Below are 26,890 nucleotides of genomic sequence, written 5' to 3'. Positions count from 1 at the left end.
ATTGTCAGCTAGGGTTGGTATTTTTTGTAGGTTAGATATGGTAAGTTTTGTGCAGTGCAAGAATAGGTATTTATTTCATTTATTTAGTAACAGTGTTTTTCTATAGTGCTTCTTGACTGAGTGGTATTAGAGCCCTGTAAATTGTAACAATGATACATATTATGTAAGATCATATGCGTGCAAGTAGCATCATACTAAACAGCAGGAAAACATGTAATGGGGGAATGGGTTTGGAGGTACTGGGAGTGGTACACGTGAGTGGGTAACTGATTCAACAATATAGTGGTTCACTGTTGTACATACGGAGAGGGGGATAGCTGGCAAAGTTTGAGAAAGGGGAAGATCAACTAAAATAGTGATAGACATTTCTTTTTCATAGGAGAGCCTTTTTAAAGGTTTCTGTAGGAGACGGTGTGAGGAGCCAATCGTAATTTCTAATATCAAAGACAAAAAAAGAGAGGGACAGGAGAGACAGAGTGATGAGAGTGTATGCTTTTGTTTTGATGATTGCTAGACTTGGGGGTCTTTATTTGGCACAGGTATGCACTTGTGACAAATAGGGACCCTCTCCTCTAGTCAGGGTAAGGGGGTACACTCCTAAAATAACCCCTGCTCACCCCCTTGGTAGCTTGGCACGAGCAGACAGGCTTATCTCAGAGGCAGTGTGTAAAGCATTTGTGAACACATACAGTAACCAAGTGACAACACTACAAATGGACACCACACAGGTTTTTATATCAAAAATAAGTATTCTTTATATAGATTTACCACAAGACCATTAAACGACAAAAACACACAATACTGTTACTTTAGATGGTAGAATTTGGCTTAGTTCTCTTAAGTTCTTAAAAGCGACACTTTAAGTCAATGTACCTTTTAGATGCGACACGCAGGGCAACGAAAGTGTTGCAACAATGTTGATCCGATGAAGTTTTTGGTGCAAAGAAATAAAGACGTAAAGATCTTCCAGATGCGGCACGCTTCTCCGATGTTGCGAGAAGACTCGACTCGATGCGTCAGCTGCAGCGGCGACACCTTTAACCGATGCGACGACAGCGGCCTTGGCAGCGACACTCTTCTCCGACGTTTGCGAGACGCTTCCGCTCGATGCGATGTTGCAGCGGCGACACCCCTTTACGCGATGCGACGACAGCAGCTCTGACGGCGGCACGCTTCTCCGTCGATCCGAGGCGCTTTTCTTGATGCGGTGCAATGCGACAGCTACGATGGCTGCGATCGCGACTCGCTTCTTCCTCGATGCGAGACCCTTCTCTTGATGCGGTGCAATGCGTCAGCTACGATGGCTGCGATGGCGACAAGGCTTCTTCGGCGTTGCGAGACACTTCCTGGATGATGCGAGACGCTTCCGCTCGATGCGAGGCTGCAGTGGCGACACACTTTACGAGATGCGACGACAACAGCTCCGACGGCGGCACGCTTCTCCTTCTTGAGTTGCGCTTCCAGCTCCTTGCGACATGCAGTCCCTCAGAAGGCCCAACAACAGCAGCAGGAACTTCCAAAGAACTCTGGGGAGCTGAGGGGTGAAGTCTGTTGTTCCTGAGACTTCAGCAGGTGGCAAGCTTTTTTCCAAGCCCTTGGAGATCCTTCACAAGTTGAGCAAAAGTACACACAAAGTTCCTTTCTCCTCTCTTTGGCAGTAAGGCAACCACTGCAGGCCAATACCCCAGTTCCAGGGATAGTTTCCTCCTCAGCTTCTTCTGGTTCCTCCCTCAGCAGAGGTTCTTCTTGTTTTCCCAAAGTGATCTAATTTCTTGGGACCAGGGTCCCAATATTTATACCCAGAAATCCTTTGTCCTCTGAAGGCAGAGGGGCCTTTGCCCAGTCCAAACCAGTTCCTGAGCACTCTGTTTACCAGACTTCTCCTTTCCTTTCACAGTGCAGGGCAGAAACATTAGATGCCCCACAGGAGGTGGAACCAGCATTGTTGAAGGCAGGCACAGCCCTATTCAGCTCCCAGGTGCAACTCCTCCCACCCATCTGGATGCAGATCTCTCTATTCACCACTGGGACACCTCACCCTGTCTCCTGGAATTCCCCAGCCCTGTCACTCAAACTCCAGACAAAGGAATACACACAGCCTAGCAGAGGCCCGATTGAATGGTTAGACAAGAAAATGTCTACTTTCTAAAAGTGGCATTTTCAAACACAGAATGTTAAAACCAACTTTACTAAAAGATGTATTTTATCATCCTGAGTTCAGGCATACTAAATTCGAATTTCTACCATGTTCTCTAAGTCAGTAAAGATTATAAAATGTAATAACCAAACTGCCCATTCTGGCCTATGGAGAACAGGTAGCCTTGCAATAGTGAAAAACGAAAATGGCTGTAATTCACTATTAGAACATGCCACACACACCAGAGCATGTCCTACCTTATCCTTACAATTCACCCTGCCCTTGGGCCTACCATAGGGGTGTCTGATATGAAGAAAAGGGAAGGTTTAGGGACTGGCAAGTGGGTGCACTTGCCCAGTCAGCATGACAGTACGAGACTGCACGCAGGCTCTGCAATGGCAGACCTAGACACATGTTTACAGGCTGCTTCTGTGGGTGGCACAACCAGTGCTGCAAGCCCACCAGCAGTATTTGGATTACAAGCCCTGGGCACTCCTGGTGCACTGTACTAGGGTCTGACAGGTAAACCAAACCAACCAATCATGGAATCACAAATCATACATTAATTTACAAAAGGGAGCACTTGCCTTGTGGCACTGGACAGCAGTGGCACAGTGCCCTCAGCAGCTAACACCAGCAAAAATACATGAGGCACAACAAAAAAATGGAAGGGAGACTCACGCCAATGTGCCAGGTCTAACACGTGTCCCCTCCAGCTGAAATGTGGGGAGAACTACCCTACCTCCTGGGAGTTCTCATCACTAAGGCGGAAAAATCTGGAAAGACCATTAGCATTGGCGTGTTCTGTACCAGGACGATGTTCCACAGTGAAATCCATCCCCTGTAGGGAAATGGACCACCTTAACAGCTTTGGATTCTCACCCCTCATCTGCATCAACCATCTGAGGGGCCTGTGGTCTGTCTGAACCCGGAAGTGATTCCCAAACAGGTAGGGTCTTAGCTTCTTCAGTGACCAGACCGCAGCAAAAGCCTCACGCTCATTATCACTCCACCTCTGTTCCCGTGGAAGTAACCTCCTACTGATGAAGGCTACAGGTTGATGTAGGCCCTCCTCGTTCATCTGTGCTAGAACAGCCCCCACACCATGCTCTGAAGCGTCTGTTTGTACTATGAAGTCCTTGGAGAAGTTGGGTGCCAAGATCACAGGCGCTGTGCACATAGCAGTTTTTAAGGCCTCAAAAGCTTCCTGACAGGTGTCAGTCCAAATCAATTTCCTTGGCTGCTTCCTGCAAGTTTGCGCTGTCAAGGGTGCAACAATGTTGCCATACCCCTTGACAAACCTCCTGTAGTAACCCGTGAGTCCTAAGAAGGCTCTCACCTCTGTCTGGGTTTTGGGCGGCTCCCAAGCCAGGATGGTTTCAATCTTGGGCTGTAGGGGCGCCACCTGGCCGCTCCCTACCTGGTGTCCCAAGTACACCACGGAACCCTGCCCGATCTGGCACTTACTCGCCTTGATCGTGAAGCCTGCCCTCCGCAGCGCCATCAACACTTCCCAGAGGTGGCGCAGGTGTTCTTCCCAACTGGCACTAAACACTGCGATGTCATCCAGGTAGGCGGCACTGAACGAGTCCAGCCCAGCTAACACCTGGTTGGCCAACCTCCTGAAAGGTGGCATGGGCATTCTTCATCCCAAAGGGCATAACCCAGAACTGGTAGTGCCCATCTGGTGTGGAGAATGCGGACCTCTCCTTTGCCCCATCGGTCAAGGCGATCTGCCAGTACCCAGACGTTAAGTCAAACGTGCTGAGGTACCGTGCAGACCCTACCCGATCTATGAGCTCATCCGCTCTGGGGATGGGGTGTGCATCAGTCCTGGTGACTGCATTGAGCCCTCTGTAGTCCACAGAGAACCGGAGTTCGGGTGTGGCACCCGGCGCGGCAGTCTTTGGGACCAAGACAACTGGGCTGGCCCAAGAACTGCTAGAGGACTCAATTACCCCTAGCGCAAGCATCTTTGAGACCTCCTCTTTGATGCAAGCCCTTACCCTGTCAGTCACTCTGTAGGCCTTGTGCCGCACAGGTGTACTGTCCCCAGTGTCCACCTCATGGACGCACCAATCAGTTACACCGGGAACCAGGGAGAACAGATCAGAAAACTGTCCCAGCAACTGGTGGCAGTCATTCTGTTGCTCAGGGGTCAGGGTGGAAGAGAGGTTGACACCATCCACTGACCCATCTTGCTCTCTGGCTGACAGGAGGTCAGGAAGAGGCTCGGTCTCCTCTTCCATCCCAGCATCTGTTGCCAAGATCATGCCCACTTGGGACCTCTCCAAGTGGGGCTTCAGGCGGTTGACATGCAGGACCCTCAAGGGGTTCCTGGGAGACCGCAAGTCCACCAAGTAGGTAACCGGACTCTTGCGCTCCACAACCTCAAAGGGGCCGGTCCAGTTATCCTGGAGTGCACAGGGCTCCACGGGGGCCATGACCCACACCTTCTGTCCAGGCTGAAGCTCAACCAGAGTGGCATTCTGGTCGTACCACCGCTTCATCTCCTCCTGGCTGGCTTCCAGATTCGCCTCAGCGAGCTGTCTGAAACGCCTAGTCTGGTTCCTAAAGGCCAGCATGTAGCTATATACACCCTGGGGAGGTTTCCTGGGAGATTGCTCCCAGCCTTCCTTGCCCAGACTTAGAGGTCCTCTTACGGGGTGACCATAGAGAAGCTCAAAGGGACTGAACCCTAGAGATTTCTGTGGCACCTCACGGTAAGCAAAGAGCAGGCTTGGTAAGAGGACGTCCCACTTACGCCTCATAGGTTCCTCAAGACCCATTATCATGCCTTTGAGGGTTCAGTTGAATCTCTCAACCAACCCGTTTTCTTGGGGGTGGTAAGGTGTGGTAAACTTGTAGGTTACACCACACTCTTGCCACAGGGACTTCATATACTTGGAAATGAAGTTGATTCCCCGGTCAGACACTACCTTGCGAGGGAATCTCACTCGGGAGAAAATTCCCATCAGTGCTCGTCCCACCACCGGGGCCGTCACTGTCCTCAGAGGTATGGCTTCTGGGTACTGGGTGGCATGGTTCACCAAGACCAGGATGAACCTGTTGCCCATGGCTGTCTTGGGGTCCAGTGGCCCCACAATGTCAATACCCACCCGTTCAAAGGGGGTGCTGACTACAGGGAAGGGCTGGAGAGGAGCCTTGCGCTTCCTCCTACTCTTACCACTTGCCTGGCAAGTCTGGCATGTCCTGCAGTGAGGGTCTGAACTCCTGCGCATTTGGGGCCAATAAAAATGGGTGACATGCCTTTAAAAGGTCTTGTCCTGCCCCAAATGTCCTGCCAATGGAACATCATGAGCCAGCCCCAGTAGGAAGGCTCTGAAGCGCTGGGGTACCACCAGCACACGGGCTGACCCACGCTCAGCAACCTTAGGCTCTGTATACAGGAGGTCATTCTCCCAGTAGATCCAATGTGATCCAGCCTGATCACCTGCTGCCTGGTCTGCAGCCTGTTGCCGCAGATCCACAAGAGAAGGGAATTTTTTCTGCTCCTTGCAGAATTCCTCCCTGGAGGGACCTCCTTCTTGCTGCCAATGGGTCAGCTCAGGCAGGTCCCCCAGTTCGGCTACCTGTTCCCCTGTAGGCTCCAGGGCATCACCCGCAGGGTCTGCTCCCTCCTGGACCGTGGGAACCCTGGGGGCCAGTTTCCCGTGCCCCCTGCCTCTCCTCTTGCTGGCAGGTACCTGGGCCTCCCTCTCAGGCTCCAGGTCCTCTTGAGCACCTTTACTCGCTGCTATTGACCGGGTGGTCACACACGCCCAGTCAGGCATACCCAACATTTCTAATTGTGCATTCCGCTCCACCTTCGCCCAAGGTGAGCTCTCCAAGTCGTTCCCTAACAAACAGTCAACAGGCATGGTGGGCCTCACAGCTACCTGAAGAGTACCAGAGACCCCCCTACCCCCACTCAAAGGAAACCTGAGCCACCTTGCAGTGACTCTCTGTGTTGTCAGCGGCAACAACTGGGTAGAATGCTCCAGGGACAACCTGCTCTTGAGACACCAGGTGACACTTGAAAGCTGTCACACTGGCTCCTGTGTCTCTCAGAGCCTCCACTCTATGGCCAGTGATGGTCACCCACTGCCTGTATTTTTTAGTGTTATCAGGCAGCTGGGTCCTAAGGACCACCTCACAGTCTCCTAATGAGACAAGGGACATCTCTGCGGGATCCCACCCACCTTGGGCATCCCTTTCCTCACCCAGGGCTACACTAGCCATCTGCCGGGGGGCTGCACCAGTGGGTGCTGGTTTTCCATAAAGGCGACACTTGGTATCATTGGCAAAATGACCCAGTTCACCACATTTGTAGCATCTCGGGGGCCCTCTTTAAACAGGTGGACCTGTCGGGGCCCCTGACGGTTTCTGGGGGGGAGGCTGAGAACCTTTCCCTTGGTTCCCTTGGGGATTACTTTGGGGCCTCATATGGAACTCCCTCTGTTTACCCTTGTCCCCCCCACTCTTCTGCTGGGGACCCTGCCCACTCATGGCTGAGTCTCCCACGTGACCCTTGTGGACCCTGGTACTGACGCAGCGGTCCGCCTCCTCAGCAAGCTTCCTAGGATTAGTCAGCCTACTATCAATCAGGTGCTGGCGTAGCTCAGGAAAACAGTTACTTCATAAGTGCTCCCATGCAATCAAATCAAGCAATCCCTGGAAATCATTGACTTTGCTACCCTTCACCCAACCATCCAATGCTCTGCAGAAAAAAGTTACATACTCAACATACGTACTGTTAGGAATCTTTGTGCAACCCCTGAACCTTTGACCATACAACTCAGGAGTTAACCCATACTTAGACATCAAAGCATCCTTCATATGGGGATAAGAATTATAAACATCTGAAGGTAAGTCTAGCAGTGTGTCCCGCCCCTCACTCAGGAACCGTCCCCACAACCCCGCTCCCCAATCCTTCTCAGGGACCCGGTGGGAGGACATGGCTAACTCATAGGCCTTGAACCACTGCCCTATGTCATCTATTTTAAAGAATTCTTTTACCATATCTTTTGGTATGTACACCCTTGATTCTACCTGCACTGGCGGTGTGCTGCCACAGAGGGAGTAAGCTCTAAACTCTTAGCCTTCAACTCCAATTCCCTCAAAGCCATATCATGCTCCATTTGGATTTTTCTCTCTTCCAGAGCCAGCTTTTTGCTTTCCAGCTCCAGTTGCCCATTTAATTTGAGCTTTGCCATCTCCATTTCGTGCATCCTACCCTCTCTTCTATCTGCCAACTCCTCTGGAGACAGACTTTTAACAGAAACACTGCTACCGGCAGGGGAAGGGGTTCTCCTTCCTCTTGGACCCAATGGCCCATCCAGCTGCTCCTCTGCATGATCATCATCAGTGGCATTCCTTGCTTCTACCCAGGCCCTCAGCGCCTTGTAGAACTCTGCCTTGTTTTTACATCCAGTAGTAGAAACATTAAATTTCTTGCAGAAGAATTTCAGCTGTTGTACTTTGTAGCTTTCCAGTTTCTCTTCTTCCCATTCCCATTCATTATCAACAGAGACTATGGATGCTGCTTTCTCCACCATGGTTAAGCTTGGCAGTACTCAAAAATAGAAAGTCCCAAAAAGAAATCTACCAACAAGTATTGGTTGCGTTAAGGTCTGCACTCACTAAGTAGTGTTCACCAATCACTGTACAGGAGTCACAAATGCAAGTCCAGAATTCTCACCGCTGACCACCAGTGTTAGACTTGGGGGTCTCTAGTTGGCACAGGTATACACTTGTGACAAATAGGGACCCTCTCCTCTAGTCAGGGTAAAGGGGTACACTCCTAAATAACCCCTGCTCACCCCCTAGGTAGCTTGGCACAAGCAGACAGGCTTATCTCAGAGGCAGTGTGTAAAGCATTTGTGAACACATACAGTAACCAAGTGACAACACTACAAATGGACACCACACAGGTTTGTATATCAAAAATAAGTATTCTTTATATAGATTTACCACAAGACCATTATACGACAAAAACACACAATACTGTTACTTTAGATGGTAAAATTTGGCTTAGTTCTCTTAAGTTCTTAAATGCGACACTTTAAGTCAATGTACCTTTTAGATGCGACACGCAGGGCAACGAAAGTGTTGCAACGATGTTGAAGTGATGAAGTTTTTGGTGCAAAGAAATAAAGACGTGAAGATCTTACAGATGCGGCACGCTTCTCCGATGTTGCGAGAAGACTCGACTCGATGCATCAGCTGCAGCGGCGACACCCTTTACGCGATGCGACGACAGCAGCCTTGGCAGCGACACTCTTCTCCGACATTTGCGAGACGCTTCCGCTTGATACGATGTTGCAGCGGCGACACCCCTTTACGCGATGCGACGACAGCAGCTCCGACAGCGACACGCTTCTCCGTGGATGCAAGGCGCTTTTCTTGATGTGGTGCAATACGACAGCTACGATGGCTGCGATGGCGACACGCTTCCTCCTCGATGCGAGACTCTTCTCTTGATGCGGTGCAATGCGTCAGCTACGATGGCTGCGATGGCGACACGCTTCTTCGGCGTTGGGAGACACTTCCTGGATGATGCGAGACGCTTCCGCTCGATGCGAGGCTGCAGCGGCGACACGCTTTACGAGATGCGACGACAACAACTCAGACGGCGGCACGCTTCTTCTTCTTGAGTCGCGCTTACAGCTCCTTGCGACACGCAGTCCCTCAGAAGGCCCAACAACAGCAGCAGGCACTTCCAAAGACCTCTGGGGAGCTGGGGGGTAAGGTCTGTTGTTCCTGAGACTTCCGCAGGAGGCAAGCTCTTTTCCAAGCCCTTGGAGATCCTTCCCAAGTTGAGCAAAAGTACACACAAAGTTCCTTTCTCCTCTCTTTGGCAGTAAGGCAACCACTGCAGGCCAATCCCCCAGTTCCAGGGATAGTTTCCTCCTCAGCTTCTTCTGGTTCCTCCCTCAGCAGAGGTTCTTCTTGTTTTCCCAAAGTGATCTAATTTCTTGGGATCAGGGTCCCAATATTTATACCCAGAAATCCTTTGTCCTCTGAAGGCAGAGGGCCCTTTGCCCAGTCCAAACCAGTTCCTGAGCACTCTGTTTACCAGACTTCTCCTTTCCTTTCACAGTGCAGGGCAGAAACATTAGACGCCCCACAGGAGGTGGAGCCAGCATTGTGGAAGGCAAGTACAGCACTGGAGCACTTTGTTGACAGGATTCCTTCTCTTCATTCACTGTGCAGGAAAGAGACATCAGCCGCTCCCCAGGAGGTGGAGCCAGCATTGTGGCAGGCAGGCACAACCCTATTCAGCTCCCAGGTGCAACTCCTCCCACCCATCTGGATGCAGATCTCTCTTTTCACCACTGGGATACCTCACCCTGTCTCCTGGAATTCCCCAGCCCTGTCACTCAAACTCCAGACAAAGGAATACACACAGCCTAGCAGAGGCAGGATTGAATGGTTAGACAAGAAAATGCCTAATTTCTAAAACATAAGAAAAAAAATAATTACCTATACCTCTAGTGACTTCAACACTTATTCATATGAAGTAAGATAAACGAAAATTAATACGTTTACCTAAGCAGTAATTTCTGCCTTTTATTTATTTTTTAATTAAATCTTTTGATCACAAAAAGAACACATAATGAACTACAAGAAATACCACATTAGTCCTTACACAATAAAAATGAACAACGTGAAAAATGTGATTTGACATACAATTACAAATAAACTCATAATAATCAAACATTGAAGCAACCAAATGAAATGTCACAAAGAACAATCATTATATACACAATCCGAAATACAAAGTTGTCATACAAATTGATGAATTAGACAACTAACACCCTTATATTTGGAACAAATCAAATCCTCTGAAATATCAGGGACACAAGGGGGTATATTTGCAATATTTAACCGAACTCAACTCCTTGGTTAAATATTGCAAATATACCCCCTTGTGTCCCTGATATTTCAGAGGATTTGATTTATTCCAAATATAAGGGTGTTAGTTGTCTAATTCATCAATTTGTATGACAACTTTGTATTTCGGATTGTGTATATAATGATTGTTCTTTGTGACATTTCATTTGGTTGCTTCAATGTTTGATTATTATGAGTTTATTTGTAATTGTATGTCAAAACACATTTTTCACGTTGTTCATTTTCATTGTGTAAGGACTAATGTGGTATTTCGTGTAGTTCATTATGTGTTCTTTTTGTGATCAAAAGAATTAATAAAAAAATAAAAAAATAAATAAAAGGCAGAAATTACTGCTTAGGTAAACGTATTAATTTTCGTTTATCTTACTTCATATGAATAAGTGTTGAAGTCACTAGAGGTATAGGTAATTTTTTTTCTTATGTAGTATAACTGGCCCTACCTACCCTCTAATCCTTTGTGTCAAACCCCTCCTTTTTTGATAATTTCTAAAAGTGGCATTTTCAAACACAGAATGTTAAAACCAAGTTTACTAAAAGATGTATTTTGTCATCCTGAGTTCAGGCATACTAAATTCGAATTTCTACCATGTTCTCTGAGTCAGTTAGGATTATAAAATGTAATAACCAAACTGCCCATTCTGGCCTATGGAGAACAGGTAGCCTTGCAATAGTGAAAAACGAAAATGGCTGTAATTCACTATTAGAACATGCCACACACACCAGGGCATGTCCTACCTTATCCTTACAATGCACCCTGCCCTTGGGCCTACCATATGGGTGTCTGATATGAAGAAAAGGGAAGGTTTAGGGACTGTCAAGTGGGTGCACTTGCCCAGTCAGCATGACAGTACCAGACTGCACGCAGGCTCTGCAATGGCAGACCTAGACACATGTTTACAGGCTGCTTCTGTGGGTGGCACAACCAGTGCTGCAAGCCCACCAGCAGCATTTGGATTACAAGCCCTGGGCACTCCTGGTGCACTGTACTAGGGTCTGACAGGTAAACCAAACCAAGCAATCATGGAATCACAAGTCCTACATTAATTTACAAAAGGAGCACTTGCACTGTGGCACTGGACAGCAGTGGCACAGTGCTCTGAGCAGCTAACACCAGCAAAAATACATGAGGCACAACGAACAAATGGAAGGGAGACTCACGCCAATGTGCCAGGTCTAACAATGATGATGATGATGATGACAAGCATGATGATTTGAGAATAGTCCATGAATGCCGGAAGTCCCTCACAAAATCTATGAGTGAGTTCCTAATTAAGTTTTCTTCCCCCAAATTTCTCTCCCACCAATGTGTAAACTCCACAGGGAGGTTTTTAGAGGTACCTGTTTGTCTTTCTACACAGGGGGGTGGCTGTATTGACAACTCTGGGTGACAGGTAAACCTGACTCCCAAAACAGGGTGCACAACATAACTTTCAGAATTGTCAATATTTTTATTAGAAAAACAAATAAACCTGCTGCAATCCATTTTGAAACCCAAATATTTATGAGGTGAATCTCTGGAACCATCCTGCAGAATAATGCCTGTGAGTCTCTATTCCTATTATGTGGGATAGCAGCAGGGAGATCTAGCAGAATGAGGATGGAACATTGCAAACAGATTAGCCTACTCTTCAGTCTGGGGGCCAAGCCATCCAGTCAGAAAGATGGCAAGTGGTACAGTCTTCTGAAATACATAGCTGAGGCCAACTTGAAGCCACCAAAGGTGAGGCAGGGATTCTACAATTGACCATTGTTTTGCACTCTGGACTATAGTGCGGAAGTCTGTCGAACATAGGGGCAATTTATTCTGCTGTTTCCAAGACTTCCATGTAGCCTTTGATTTGATAGACAGGGATCGTCTGTTGGAAGCATTGATACTATTCAACATGCCAAAAGATCTCTTATGGCTAATTCAGGAGTTACACTAGAGTAATTGGCCTCAGGTCGTTATGGATACAGAGGGGACATTGACACAAGAAATACAAATCAATAACGGGCTGAGGCAGGAGTTTGAATTAGCCCCCTTACTCTTTTCTTTATTTGTAGCAGATCTGCCCATTGTACTATCGAATGCCAAAGGGTTCAGCCCCAGAGTAAATGGTAAACACGTGGCATGCCTCCTGTATGCAGACGCTCTTGTAATTCTAGATCAGAAATAGGTTTGTAAAGGAAACTGGACATGTTTAGGGAATATGGTAGCTATAAAAATCTAGTGGTAACTATTGACAAAACCAGGGTGCTCTGCTTTGGGAGGCAAGAAAGTGAATTCAGATGGTATTTAGGCCCTACTAAGCTAGAACCAGTTAATATATATAAGTATCTTGGGTCCTGGTTCGAGAGGTCCCTGAAATGGAAGACACATATGAAACCCTGAAGGTCAGGGCTGTGGCCTTGGTGAGTGGTCTGAAAAAAATACAATAGGGACTTTTGAGAAATTTAATATAGACCCATTCTAAAAGCCCGTGTAGCAGTGATACCCCTGTAACTGCAATATTGAGCCAAGCTGCTATATATTAGTGGCAAGAGTAGGTGGGAAGCTGAGGAGGGGAAATGTTTAAAGAGATTGCTGTCCCGTCCCTGCTCTCCCATGATTGAAGCAGTAAGAATTGAAATAGGTATGAGATCATTGATCATCCTGACCCAAATGGCTCTAATAGGATTCTGAAAAAGATTGAGTGCGGGGGAGGAACAGAATGTTTCTTAGTGGTGTGAAAACGAAATTCTGCAAAAAGTGTCAGAATGAATTTGGGGGTAGTCTGTAAGGATATGAAGGTGAAGTTGGTCCTACAGAACCTACACATTGAAATTTCAAAGAGTGAGTTAAGGACACTAGGTAAAAATTTGTCCCATGAATATGACTATAAGTATTTAAGTGAGAAATAATCATTACAATTTATGTTAAAATCTTGGAAGAATAAAGAGAGATTTCCATATGTGGATAGTTTACCTAATCATTTGATAAAAAGTGAATTATTGAGAATGAGGATCGGAATCAATCCCTGTCAAATAAATGACATGATAAAAGTCAAGATGTTCCAACCAAGAGGTAACTGTACCTGTGATCTGAATACCAAATGCAATATTTTTGCTCATATTATTGGGCTGTTTAAAGACTATACAGCAGCAAAGACAATTTTTATGCCCAGTATTTTTAAACTATGGAATTATGTGCCATGAGCAAGCTGTAGAATTTGTAAATGATATGCGATTTCTGGATATAGCTAGGGAGGTTCATGATGACCGTTAAAAATGTTATGTTAAACTTAGAATAAGAGCGGTGTTCTACGCAACTTATAGAATTGTATAATAAAGATAGGCATTTTATTTGAAAGCATATTTTGATGAAAGGACTTTAATAAGATTTTATTAGATGAAATTTGATGATGGATATTTATGTCTTTTAAAATGAAAGTAATATATATACAGTGATTATGGTTGTAAAGTGGTGTATGGTTTAAAGAACTTCAGTCTAAATAAACATGAACTTTGACTGACTGACTGACTGACTGAGTAATAGCATGCCCAATGTGCAGCGAACAGGTGCCAGTTAGCTGCATACGTTTTGCAATCTTCAGCCCCCCCCATACTTTCTGACAAACTGAAGTACTAGTATCGCCAACATAGTTCGTGTGGTGACAGGTGTAGGCAGCTCTTTTGTTATTTTCAAAGACTTGGAACCTGAGACTGAATGTCTGAGGCATCACATGATGTTATGGTGATAGCACAGTCAGTTGGGCTTGAGCAGCAGCTGCCTCCCTTGCATGCTGTGTACCTTCCTTAGGGTGTCAGAACATACCTCCCTCTGGCTATGCCTTCAGTGAATTGTAAGGGCGCTGTGGCCATCTAGTGCCAAGGCCAGGTGTGGTTACCCCCAATTGAGCCCTTCTACACGTCGGTTGGTGTTTGAGCCTAACGTGGTATTGAAAGAACAAACGGATATTTCACCGGATTGGTGATGTGAAGTTCGATACCCCATTCTTCAAAAGTGGCTCTTTCAGCCCATACAGCGTTCCGATGTCCCATTCTTCTCCAGATTATCATAGTCACATCCCCAATACAATTTAACAGAGGTGGCCCGAATTTAACCCAGTCCAAGTCCTCTGAAGTTATGCTCTGTTGAGGGTGTCCTTGGGGCCTTCGGGTGGTCCGGGGAATAAAGTGCAGTTCTAGATTTGTACGCTCCTCCTCCTTACGCTTATGCTGGCTGGTGACTTGCTGCTCATCCAGCCAGCTGGGCTGTAGAGAGGCCTCTTTGGAATCCCTGGGCCGAGCTGAGTGGCTATTACCCACAGTACTTTTGTGCTCGCCTATCTGCTGCTGACAAAAAAAGACTTACCAGCAAGTGGAGTCCAATTGGGGCCCTATGTTTTCCATGTTTCATTGTGGTCTCTTACATTCGACCACTGGGGGTGTGGCTATGCTCCAGCATGGTGGTGGTCGCTCCCTTCCGATCACTTGGAGTTTTGCTGTGCTCCTGCAAGTTGATGGGCTCCTTCAAGGACCCTGTGGATTGGGATCTGGTATTTCCCGGGTCTCCTATTTGGATTGGATACCTTGGTCCGTTCTTTCACTCTGTGTGCCTGACATCCCCCCGCGCCTATAAAAATCACCTCCCCGGTTAAGGGTGGGGCCCCTTGTCCCATCTCTTCACCTTCTAAGGGGTTCCACTTTTCAAATTGTATTCTGCACCATCTGGCCAGTGATCTCTGGGGACCCCCTGTTCGAAAATATCTCCTCCCCAACGGAGAGTACAGGTACGGCCATAGAAACAGCAGTGGATGTACTAATGGAGAATGGGGACTGAGATTTTGTCTATATCAGAGTTGCCAATAGATTGGAAAGACTTTGCCAGGATTCTTGACATCTTGTTCTTTTTTGCTTATGGGTGGCTTATGTGATGGTGTAATTCTTTTTAGTAAACAGTGCTCTTTAATTTTATTTTTTTAACCTATTTTTTGTCCTTCTTGTCAAGCTGGATGTTGAGAGAGGCTCGGTAGCTGTTCAGTTTTTGGATGCCACGTGTGACCCCTCTTACTTTTTCCGCCATGTGTTATGTCAAAGTGGTCCTTCCATGTTGATCTATTGGCTTGGTAACTGGAGAAATACAGATTGCCTGTTCCTGTATGTCAGGCGGTTGATGAGAAACTTCTGAGGGGTTAGCTGTTTTAGTTTTGCCATAATTCATTTGATAGAAATCCTCCACCTTAGTGGCATTTAATATCTTAGCCTGTGGCACTTTACTTACTGTGTGTTCCTTGATTGCACCCACCAGTGTTCCCAACGTCTCAGGTAAGATGCTCAACTTGTTAATGATTGGGGAGAATGGGCAGGGTTTGTCTTTCTCAAGGAGTTTTACCTCAGATTCCAGAAGGTTAAGTCTGGATCCAATTTCTGCCCGGTGAGTTGCCAGTGATTGAATCCGATCTAACAGTAGTCCCATTTTGCTTGACTACCAGAGTTGAGCTCTGGCTAATGTAGTCTGCATGGCTCTTATTGCCATCAGCTCTTGAATGTGTGGTGTGCCACGAGGGGTCAAAGCTGACTCAACAGCATTTTCCACTGATCCCTGCATCACTGGCTGGGATTGCCCCAGTGTTTTGTATATTTGTGCCTCTATATTAGAAAGAAAATGATCCGACAAAAATCCCAGTTCCTGGTCCGTGAAACTCTTCATTCTGGGTAGTGTGTGAGAATATTTTTAAATTATGGGTGTTTCACTTGTTTGAGGTGACGAGGCAGAAGGACTCTTCAGTTCTGGGGTGCAGTTCAGGGCTTGGTATTCAGATCCTGTTTAAACTTGGATGTCTTGTGGTATCTGGGAAGTTGCCTGTTTTGAGGGGAGGCTGGGAATGATAGCTGTTAGCACCTCTTTCATTTTGCTCCTGCCCTCCAGCCAGGACTTTCTTAGGCTCATATGAGTATAGTACCGGCTCTAGAGTAGAATCTGTGATTAGGTCTATAATTGACTCTCATGGTCTTAGGCTGGGGCATGGTTGCGATCTGTGTAAACTGGGGGCCCTGCAAAAGTGACATTGTTGCTTGACATTAACATGGCTTCCTGAGGCATGCTGGGCAGGCAGCTGACTGAGCACCCTGAGTTAATCCAGCTGATATCTGTGGATGTCATGTCATGTCTGGAGAAGCATTTTGTTCCTTCTGAGCTATTTCTGTTGCCTTATGAAGATATTGCTTGATAAAGTTCTTTAAAGGAGGTCGCACCCGAGTCAGGGGCAGAGTAGGACCCTTGCAAAAGTCCTCCTTAGTTGCCGCTTTGGGACCGGGGCGAGTTTTGTAGCACCTGCTCATCCTGTGAGTTGCCCACCAGACCTTTTTTGCTCGTTAGCTGCTTCTGCCTCACCATATTTGAGATGTTGTACTTGGCTTCTTAGTTTCATGACTGTCTCTGACCTATGGGCGTGCCGTCTGGTTTAATGGGTCTGAATTACCGTAGCTGCACCACCTCACCACCTCACCTCACCACCTGGAGAAAGGGAGTAGCACGCACGCGCGCTATTCTGCTGAAATTTTCATTCTCAGCGCTGCTGTAACTTTTAAAATTTCGCTTTTTGCATTTTGTCTTTTAAATTGCATTTACTTTGTTATTAGAACGTTCTTTGTGTGCCCTCTCACTTGCACCCTAAATTGGGCCCCCCACCGCGCTTTTCGCGGAGCTATGTTATTTTCTTCTTAGCCTTCGTGTTTGGCGCCGGGCGCCATCTTGGGGGTGGTGTGGAGCGAGTCTGCCACTTGTGGGAGCGCTCTAGCGCTCTTTTGCAACACAGGTGAGCCCTACTTAAAGCTCGCCTCCTGCGCGCAGCGGTGACGCGCAGCGGGAGCGCCGGACTCTCGCCGGAGTCAAGCCAGAGTCCTGCCCGTCTGCGCCCGTCAGCGTCCCGGAAGCGGGCGGAGCGGCGGGTGGGACTCTACCATCAGGGATGTGTCCCCCTGGGACCCTCGTTTTGCGCTATTCCCCTGGCGAACTTCGCTCATTCTCTCCTCATGGCTATGGCTGTTGTACTGTATTCCCTGGCCGTTACCATGGGAAATCCCGTTGCCCGGGTTGTGGCTGGCGCCCGACCCGCTCGCTCTTCTTACGGCCGAGTACCAACAGCTCTAGTATTGGCTTCGGGTGCATGCTATTGAACACCAGGTCAGCTTGCAAACATGCGCAGGACATCTATGAGCTTCTCGATGTAGATAAACCACTATGCCTCATGCTTACTGAGACATGGTGGGGCGACTCTTCTAACCCTGACGTCGCCCTGGCAATCCCGCCCGATTACAACATCTTCAGAAAGGATAGAGCCAACGGAAGGGGAGGTGGAGTAGCGCTAGTGGTCCGGAAAGGAACTCCCTGTGAGATCCTGCCAGCTATTGACATCCGTGGCTCGGAAACCCTAGCCTTCTCTATCACTCTGTCGCCCCACCAATCCTTTAAGGGACTGCTTGTATACAGACCGCCTGGCTCTCCCGGCACCTTCTTTGAAGATCTGGATATGGTGCTGGTGGAGCTGGCCCTGAAAGCCGAACATTTCATCGTGGCTGGCGATTTCAACTTCCGGATGGATGATTCATCCGACCCGGCGGCCGCCAAACTTTCGGAGGCGCTGACCCCGCTGGGGCTCATCCCCTACTTTCAGGAGCCTACGCATGAGAAGGGGCATACCCTTGACCAGGTCTTTTCGTCTGTCCCTCTCGAGGGTATTGAGATTACTCCTGTCTTATGGTCTGACCACTTCCTCGCAAAATTTGTGATCAAGGGCATAGCTAAATCTGTGCCTATCCCGGCACATCAACAGGGTCGTGTCCACAGGGCTTTCCATCGTGTTACCCCGGAGATGCTGGCCCAGGCAGCTGAGGCCCATCCCTGCCTTCTCTTAGGTGATCTAGACAGGGATCCGCAGACCATGCAAGACTGGCTACTGGATAGGCTTAACGATCTTGCCCCGGAAGTAACATCCCGCCCGACACCGAAACGGGTCTCTGCGCCTTGGTTTACCGCTGCACTGTCGGCTACGCGGCAGCAGTGCAAGGTAGCCGAAAGAGCCTGGCGGGCACAATATGACACTGTTGCCAAGTTGACATACAAATCGGTGGTTAAGGCTTATCACCGGGACATCCGTTTGGAAAAAAAAGCTTATCTAGCCAGGAGAATTGATGCGGCTTCCAACTCTTGCAAGGAGATTTTCTCCATTGTGAGAGAATTCACCTCACCTTGGTCTAACACCTCGGACCAAAAACCATCTGGTACCTGGGCCACGGACCTTGCTGACTTCTTCACGAGCAAGATCCAACGCATTCAGGAGTCATTCCTGGCACCAGTGTCTGCGGGCCAGACTGAACCTGACACCACCACACTGCCACAGGCCGGGCCAGGGGCGACGTTGAGTGTGTTTCCCTCTATCTCTGCTCCGGACTCCCTGGCTCTTATGGGCAATTTAAAATCGGGTTCTCCTCTCGACCCATGCCCTGCTAAATTTCTGGCGAAAGTTGCGGAGGTGATCAACCCGTTGGCTAATCCGCTCTTAAATCTTTCGCTGAGGCTCGGTGTGGTTCCGCAGGCCTGGAAGCAGGCGATGGTGATTCCATTGCTCAAAAAAACTGGTCTAGATCCGAAGGCCCCGGTTAATTATAGGCCCATCTCTCTGCTGCCGGCCCTCACGAAGATTCTGGAAAAGCACGTCCAAGGCGTGCTCTCCAACTTTCTTGAATCTAATGAGATCTTGCACGCCACCCAATCGGGCTTTCGTCCCCATCTCAGTACTGAGACTGCGCTCCTGGAGGTCTCGGAAACCATTAAAGGGGTTCTGGACTCTGGGGGCAAAGTCATGCTGGTGATGCTAGATCTGTCGGCGGCGTTCGACACCGTTCCCCATGATGGTCTTCTCGCTAGACTTTTCGAGATAGGCCTACGGGGGACGGTGTTCGACTGGTTTTCCTCTTTCCTAGCCGGCCGCCGGCAGTCGATCTGGGCCCCGCCGGATTCCGCCGTGATGCCGCCTCTGGGAGTCGGGGTCCCTCAGGGCTCTATTTTGAGCCCGACCCTCTTTAACATCATTATGACCCCATTGGCGGCGTTGGTGGAGTCGCATGGTGCCCAGATCGTATCCTATGCGGACGACACCCAGCTCCTCTTCTCTTGTAAGAGAGGAGGCGACTTTGATGGGGAGAGTATTCGGGATTGCCTTGGGGCTGTTTTTCACTGGTTCCATCTAAACAGCCTTAAGTGCAATTCCGACAAGTCCGAAGTACTTTTCTTTGGGTGCGACACAGAACCAGATTGGCAGACCTGGTGGCCACGGGATTTGTTCCCTCCGTCCTGCTCCTCTCAGGTTGCTAAGAATCTGGGGGTGAAGATGGATAACAGGCTTACCTTGAAATCCCAGATCCAGGGGGTGTCGGGCATTTGCTTTGGCATCCTCAGGATGCTGCGGAGGTTTCTTCCTCTGTTATCCGTGGAACACAGGACGCTGACTGTCCAGGCTCTGATTGGGTCCAGGTTGGATTACTCCAACGTTCTCTACCTGGGCCTCCCAGAGTACTTGTTGCAGCGGCTTCAAGTGGTACAGAATGCCGCTGCAAGGGCAATCTTTGGCCTTAGCAGGCGCTCCAGGGCCTCGGGCTTGCTGGTAACTTTACACTGGCTTCCTATCCGCAAGAGGATCGCCTTTAAGGCGCTGACCTTGGCCTACAAAGCTCTTCACAAGGAGGGAGCCAAGTACCTCCAAAAGAGACTGGTCTTTTACCATCCAACCAGGTCTCTGAGGTCGGAAGCCCTGCACCTTGCTGTTGTCCCCCTGGTAAAGAAAGCGCGCCTCGGAGGCCGCTCTTTTGGACTGCTGGCTTCTCAGCTGTGGAACTCTTTACCACTGGCCCTGCGGGGAGCCACCAGCCTACTAGCTTTTAGGAAAGGCCTTAAAACTTGGCTGTTCACTCAGTAGCCGGTCCTCCGTGAATCTCTGGCCCATTCTTCTGTTAGTTTTATCTGGTGTTATGTTTTTTATGTTGCAGTATTGTCTCTTTCTCCATTAAAGCGCCGGGACACTCTTTTTGAGTAGCCGTGCGCTATAGAAATAAATAAATAACATAACATAACATAACATAACTTCCTGGAAATCTGTAGCTGTGGAGGGGCACTAGCACGCCGCAAGGGAACTTTATGGATCGCTCTTCTATCCATCTTTGTCGTTGCTATGCACTATGTGTGGCTATGGGTGTTAGCACTGAAACGGTGGTGGAGCACTCTCTGAATGCAAGCTGCACCCACTTAGGCAGCCCGCTTCCCCAGTCCTAGGGGCTCTACCACAGCTATGCGATTTGGCCCGCAGTCCCCCCTGTTAGTTGACCCTTAGCTGGTCATGTAACGCATTGTGGCTACTCGAAACCAGTGTGTTCTGCAGATTGCAGCAGTAGGTTTAATGTAGAATAGCTTTTGATTGTTTGGAAGGGTATCAGTATAGTTGTTGCACCTTTGACTCCTATAACCCTCCTAGCCTCTTCTTGGGTGAGGAGGGGGGTAGCCTATAAACTGTCAAGTGGTGGTTTGGGGGTCAGGAGGAAGTGGGACGAGCGGTGAAAAACTAGAGCGTGGCATGTAACCATCGAGCCCTTGCCGCTTTGTGAGTCTGTGAATTGGTGTCCTGCGCCCAGCCGTAGCCTGCCTTGCCTCCTTACCCATGGTCTCATGCTGCTTGATATATGCCTGAGGCTTCGGAGGCGGCAGGCGTCTTGTGAGGATCAGGGATCGGTTGGCGGGGCTGCCAGGCCAGGCTACTGCCGTAGCCACGTAGAAGTGTGGGTCACCCCTTCGGCTCCCTCCGATGCTCTGTTCCCCCAGTTTTCCTCCCTGCTTCGGCTCTCTGGCAGCTCCCTCTCCGGCGGCTTCAGCGGCTAGGGCAGTTCGGTGCAGCTCTCGTGGCGTTGCACAGGCTGCTCCTCTCACACAAAATGCAAGCAGTATGACATGTCTCCCTATAAATTCTTTTTGATATGATCTGAAGTTTGGGAATCTTATTCCTCCTTTATATTTATATTGCAGTTTTATTCTGCTTCATTTGTCCCATACAAGTTAATATAATGAGAAAATGTTGTCTGTACAGGTAAAGAATTAGTCTAAATGTTGAAGAAGGGCATGTGTAAGAGAGGATTGATTAGAATAATAATCATTTCAGTAGCTTTTGTTCTGCTCCACCAGTGTAAATATTGTGGTGACTATTTATTGTTGATGTCACATATTGTGCTCCTCACTGGGGATTCTTGTTTCCTTCCAACTCACTGGTGAAGGATGAACCTAAATATTGAAGTGTTTTGTTTTGCCATTCTAGACCACAGTTCAGGTCCCTATAGGAGTGCGATATATGTTAAATGGCATAATTTACATTTTTGGTTTGTTTTGGTGAATAGCCTGAGATGGAAGTATGTTTATGAATCGTGCTCATCATTGCTGGTAGAGAATTCTTTACCTCTGATATAACCAGAACTATGTAGTCTGCATATGCAGCAGCTTTGTGTTCAATTAGCACTATTCTCATACCTTTGATTTTATTCAAATCCTACTATAGTATGAGCCCTGGCATAATTCGAGAGGCTATATCAGAGCTCTTATATAATGAGATTGCTAACATAATTTGTCGCTGCACTGGATGGCACAAAAGGGTCAAGTGGATTTTGTTACAGGACAAGAAGATTTATGAAAGAACCTGTCCCATGGACAAGTAGGTACAGTGCACCCTTTGAGCAGCAATTACCTGCCCCAGCTCTACCTTCAAGCAAACCAACTTTCTGTGCACTTCTCAAACACTAGAGGTTGCTGCCTGGATCAGGGGATGACGTTACGCAGTTGCACAAAGTACTGTTAGGAGGGTGGGCTGACCTGCTGGAATGTGGATTAAGATACAAGAAAGAGAGGAAGGGTCAGTCACAGCCCCTCTCTGCTAGTGGTGGACTGACCAACAACTCAATCCAGCTAATGCAGGATGGGTCAGGCTGCCCCATTGGTTTTGGGGCCAGAACTCAGATGTCTGCTAGAGGGCCCCTTGCTTGTGGGCGGCGGTAGCTGTAATCTGTGTTTGCATGTCTCCTTTTTAGCATCTCTAAGAATAAAACAAATTTGCTTCTAAACCTGCGTTGAGCAATAAATCTTCTGTGATTTAGCTCTTCCCCCCATATACCATGTAAACAAACACAGCACCTTCACAGACACCACTGCATAGTTCCTGTAGAAAGCATGTAGTCTTGCAAGGAACATCTCTCCTGCCTTTTACCAATGTTTTATAGTCTGCTGTGGTCAGTTCCTGATGCTGTTTTATACAGACGTAGTCAGATATGACTGTGCTAATAGAAAAGTCACAAAGCTTACTGACAGGCTGGTGCCCTTGATCTGCTTGGCAGCATGGACAAAGTAATTTATACATTAGGCAGTGCCTAACGGGAAAGGTTTGCATAACATGCCTAACTTGGGCCTGACTGGAGCAGAGATACTGCCCGCAAAGAAACCCCCAGAATTCAAGAAAGTCTGGAAGAGGCCACTCATTTTCTATTCTAAGGAGGGACATTCTACAATATATAAGAAATACAAATGTATGTCACAGAAGGGGAAGGGTTCCAAGGAAGTTTTAGATTATGAGGCAAAGATGTCCAGCGAAGGTCCATGAGGGCAGGTCAGAATCCATGGCCAGACTTTCAGAATTCGCATAGTTTTAAGATGGCAACTGCTTTGGGAGATGAAACAGGTGCCCTGTCTTGATGGCTGGTACTATTTAAAGAAGTAAAATGGCGCCTGTGACGAAGATTTACACAAGGAGTATTCTCCAGGCTGCCGGCTGTACGAAGGTTTAGATGCACTCTTACAGGTAGGAGTTGGCAGTGGTTATTATATATATTTTAATCACATATTTCACTTTTGCATGGCTTAAACTGGCAGGTACTTATATGATATTATTTTCAGATTTTGGATTTTTTGATGATGACTCGTAAGAAAGTCATCTTTTTTGCACTGATCACCCCAATTTTATGACAGATACTGGTGGCAACTGACACTGACTGCACCCTGGGTTCTGCTAACCAGGGCCAGTACTCTGATTCAAAAGGTATATGGTAATTAGGTGTAATTACAAATTTGGTACTGACAACCTACCTGTAAGTCCCTACTATATGGTAGGGCAGGTAGGTTTGGAGGCCCATCAGCTTTGAGGCACTTGAGTGTGCGCTGCTGTGTTGCCTGCTGTCATTTTAAAAGTCAGCCCTGGTTTGAAAATATATGCAAATGCGACTTGGGGTTTAAAAGTAATTCCAACGTTTTAAACTACCTTATTTTTACATACAAGTCACCCTTATGGTCTACCCTAGGTGCCGCCCAAGGTAGGGTGCCATGTAAAAATAAGCAGGGACATTTAAAAATATGTTTTATATGCCCTGGAGAGGGGAAAGCTACAGATTTTGTTTCCCCCCCATTGTAGCATTTTAGCTCCATAGGCTAACATGGGAATACTGTAATACAGTTTGGCTATTGACAGGAGTGAGCTAAAACAATATTTCAAGGACTTAAAAGACTGGTAATGATAAAATCAACAACTTGCCATAGTTGAAATTATCATAACTAATACAGAAAATAAGTTTATTTTCTATGAGCCAAAATCCAGCCTTCTAACAGCCTCTCTTGATAGGTCAGCACTTAAAAGGCATAGCCAAACTACTTTGATGAGGGGATAAGTGGCCTGAATAGAGACATGTGTTATCTGGGAGCTCTGCAGCTGCAGAGAACAGGCCAGGAAGGGGGATGGGTAAAGAAACTGGGCTTCAAAGAGAACAGGACAGTAATGATTGCCAGTCAGGCCTACCCCTCTTCCTGTACCCCCTAGCCAGATGGAAGACCCAGAAATGGAATTTGCAGGAAGCCTGAAAAGGAGTGTTAAGGGAAATAATCCACACCAGTAGGGTGGCTTAGCCAGCTCTCACTCAGAAGGAGAGAAATTCTCCAACTTAAATTTTAAAGTACACTGCTTCTCACCCCAGAGCATTTGATAAATATGTGAGAGCTGCATACCAATGCTGATCTGCTGCCTGAAACTACAAGGAGATGTAGGACTGCCCTGCTGGAACCCTGGGTCTGCACCCCAAAGGGTTGCACTCTGAAGGACTGCGCCTGCTGCATGCTTGGAACTACAGCCCTAGGACTTTGCCTTGCTTCAAAAAGGATTAAGGAGTGGATTCCCTGAAAGCAACAGGTTAGCAGAGCTCTCCTCGACCATTTCCCCCAAGAAGTCCCCAGCCTGGAGTGCCTTCATGGGACTTTTAAGGATTTGGGCAGGTGCATTGTGGGTATTGCAGTCCCAAACTTCCAAGGACTATCTCAGAGCTTGTAGACCATTGGATTTGTGATTTTCTCACTTTGAACCCTTAATAAGAACTTCAGAAAGAAGTTCCAGAAGTTTGGCTCAATGTTTGGAAGAAGCTCATAAGGTGACCGACCCATCGACAAGAGTCAGTCTGCGGACGTCGAACCGCGACCTGGCCTCGATTTCAGGTTCATTCCGCTGAAAGCTCCGGAGATCAAGACTTCCAGGATTTTACCGAGGCCTTGCGCTGAGCCAAGCTGCTAACATTGACTCTAATCCCGGCCTGAAGAGGAACCTCGCTCGACAACGAGAGAAAATGCTCCAGGAAATGTTCTAAGTGCAAATGTAAAATTTTGTCCTGGGCCTCCTGCTTAGTGTATCCAAACATGACTCCATCGCGGTCGGCCTCAATAGTTGACTTTGTCTCGGTCAAGCACGAACAGAGGGCCCAAGTTGGTGCTATATGTTTTTAAGCACTAGAAAGTGTTTAATCTTTAAAAATTCATATCTCTGGGTCCCCACCTTACATTTTTGTTGTTTTGGCATCATTTTAATCATACAAATATTTCCTATTTTTATAAACTGGTTGTGAATTTTTATTGTGTGTATCTTACTTATTTAATCTATTGGTGTGTTTAAATGCTTCACACACTCTCTCCTAAGTTAAGCCTGCCTGCTTGCAGCCAGCTACCAAGGGTTGAGCCAGTAGTTAATGTATTGAGACCTTGACTGGCCTTATTGCTAGTGGTCGGTGCAGACTTACCCCTACCAATAATCCACCTTCCAACACTTGTGTGTGAAGGATTATTGCCTGATTGGTAAGTTTATACTATTCTTGGGCATGTTGAATTGGTTGGATATTTTGGACAAACACTCTTTCTTTTTTTTCACATTTATTTTTCTATCTAGTCTACACCAAGCATTCAGTGATACTAAGGTATGTGAGTGTTATTTACTAGAGAGCCAGTCATATAGGTGTTCCTGGGATGGTCAATCAGTGGTGTAAGTTCCCTGGTACACCAGACACTCTGTTTCTTAGGGGAATTCACACCTGGGTTAGTGTCCCTTCTACTATTATTTATTTATGTTTTATTCTATTCCAGACCCCGTTCGGGGTGTAAGACTCGAGGCTGCAAGGGGGGAAAGGCCTTTGTCAGGAAGTACTTCAGAGCTCGCGCCGACCGCAGGGAACAAGGAAATCGGTTTCATCAAAAGTCCTTATAATGCAGAGGAAGTGTGCACTCATGCGGTCCTAATGCTGCTCCGGATAGCGCGGCCCGGTGAGATAAATAATGCAATAGAGCCTTGTAAGGAGTGCTGACTCAGTCACACGATGAGGCTAGAAATTGGGGAGAAATATGCAATTTAAAATGGCATACTTCAAATACAATATTACCAGGCCTAAATTAAAAGAGCTGGCAGTACTTATCTTAGAAGGGTGCTGGAGCAGCGAAGAAAGAGGAGGTATAGGAGGAGATATACTGTAAAAAAACTAACTATAAGAGGAATGGACTGATCTCTAATTGGTTGAATCTTTGCTCTTCCTTTCTCAAGTGTTGCTGGGAAAGTTAGTTTGCTTTGTTTGCAATGTTCTACTGTGCTGCTGGCGCAATAAAGTGAAGAAAGTGAAGAAAATAGAGTGTGCCTTCACCTTCGATCCTAACATAGAATTTCACAATATGAGTACAATGCTGAATGGAACAGCTTTGTAGAGTTAAAAGGTGTGAACATAGACATTAAAAACATTTTCTTATGGCAATCAGTATTGGACAGATATATAGAAAATGCTTAAGAGACTCTTGGCACACCTTACAAATGTGACAGATAGACTTTAGTGCTATCAAAATGCCTCAGAGTACTGGAGGCATTGGCTCAGATTTTGATATTGAATTTTCTGTGTCATGGCTACCATTAAATGTCTTTGGGATTTTACAAGAGTAAAAGTAGGAGAAGGTGTATGCCCCAATTTGTTCCTCAACAATAATTTGTAGTCTTCTCTGAACCTGTGGGCCTTTTTATATGATTATAATTGTCTTTATCTTATTAAAGATATGTTTTTACCAGATCTAACTCATAGTCACTGAATAATGTGGATGAAAACAAAGCATATTTTCTATGGAAGTTATTCTCTATCTCTTTTGATATAAACGAGCGAACCAACAAATTTCAGCTGAGTCTGGCCCTGAAAAAAATATAAAAAATGAAAGACGGGGACACAACACAAAGGGCCCGATTCACAGAACTAACTTAAGACAAAATCCAAAACTTACTACTATTTTGGTATTCACAGAAGGCACTTACCCATTTTGGTATTCACATAACACACTTACTCACTTCGGTATTCACAGAAGTTAGGAGTCCTAACTTTTGGACTCCTAAATGCCTTCTGTGAATACCGAAAGTCTTAAAATTAGGATTTTTCTCAGTTTAGGAGTCCTAAAGTTAGGACTCCTAACTTTACTACTACTAAACTGAGAACAAATCTAATTTTAAGGCTTTCGGT

General features: G+C 47.1%; 1 protein-coding gene across 7 annotated transcripts in view; it reads left to right on the top strand.

The window, feature by feature from the left end:
• TEX55 (testis expressed 55) overlaps nt 1-26,890 on the top strand; it is a 460,108-nt gene that overhangs the window by 53,576 nt on the left and 379,642 nt on the right. The window lies entirely within an intron of this gene.

The sequence above is a fragment of the Triturus cristatus genome, chromosome 8, assembly GCF_964204655.1.
Source record: "Triturus cristatus chromosome 8, aTriCri1.1, whole genome shotgun sequence".
Taxonomy (NCBI): Eukaryota; Metazoa; Chordata; class Amphibia; order Caudata; family Salamandridae; genus Triturus; species Triturus cristatus.
The sequence above is the reverse complement of the archived record's forward strand: the minus strand, read 5'-3'. Positions and strand labels throughout refer to the sequence as shown.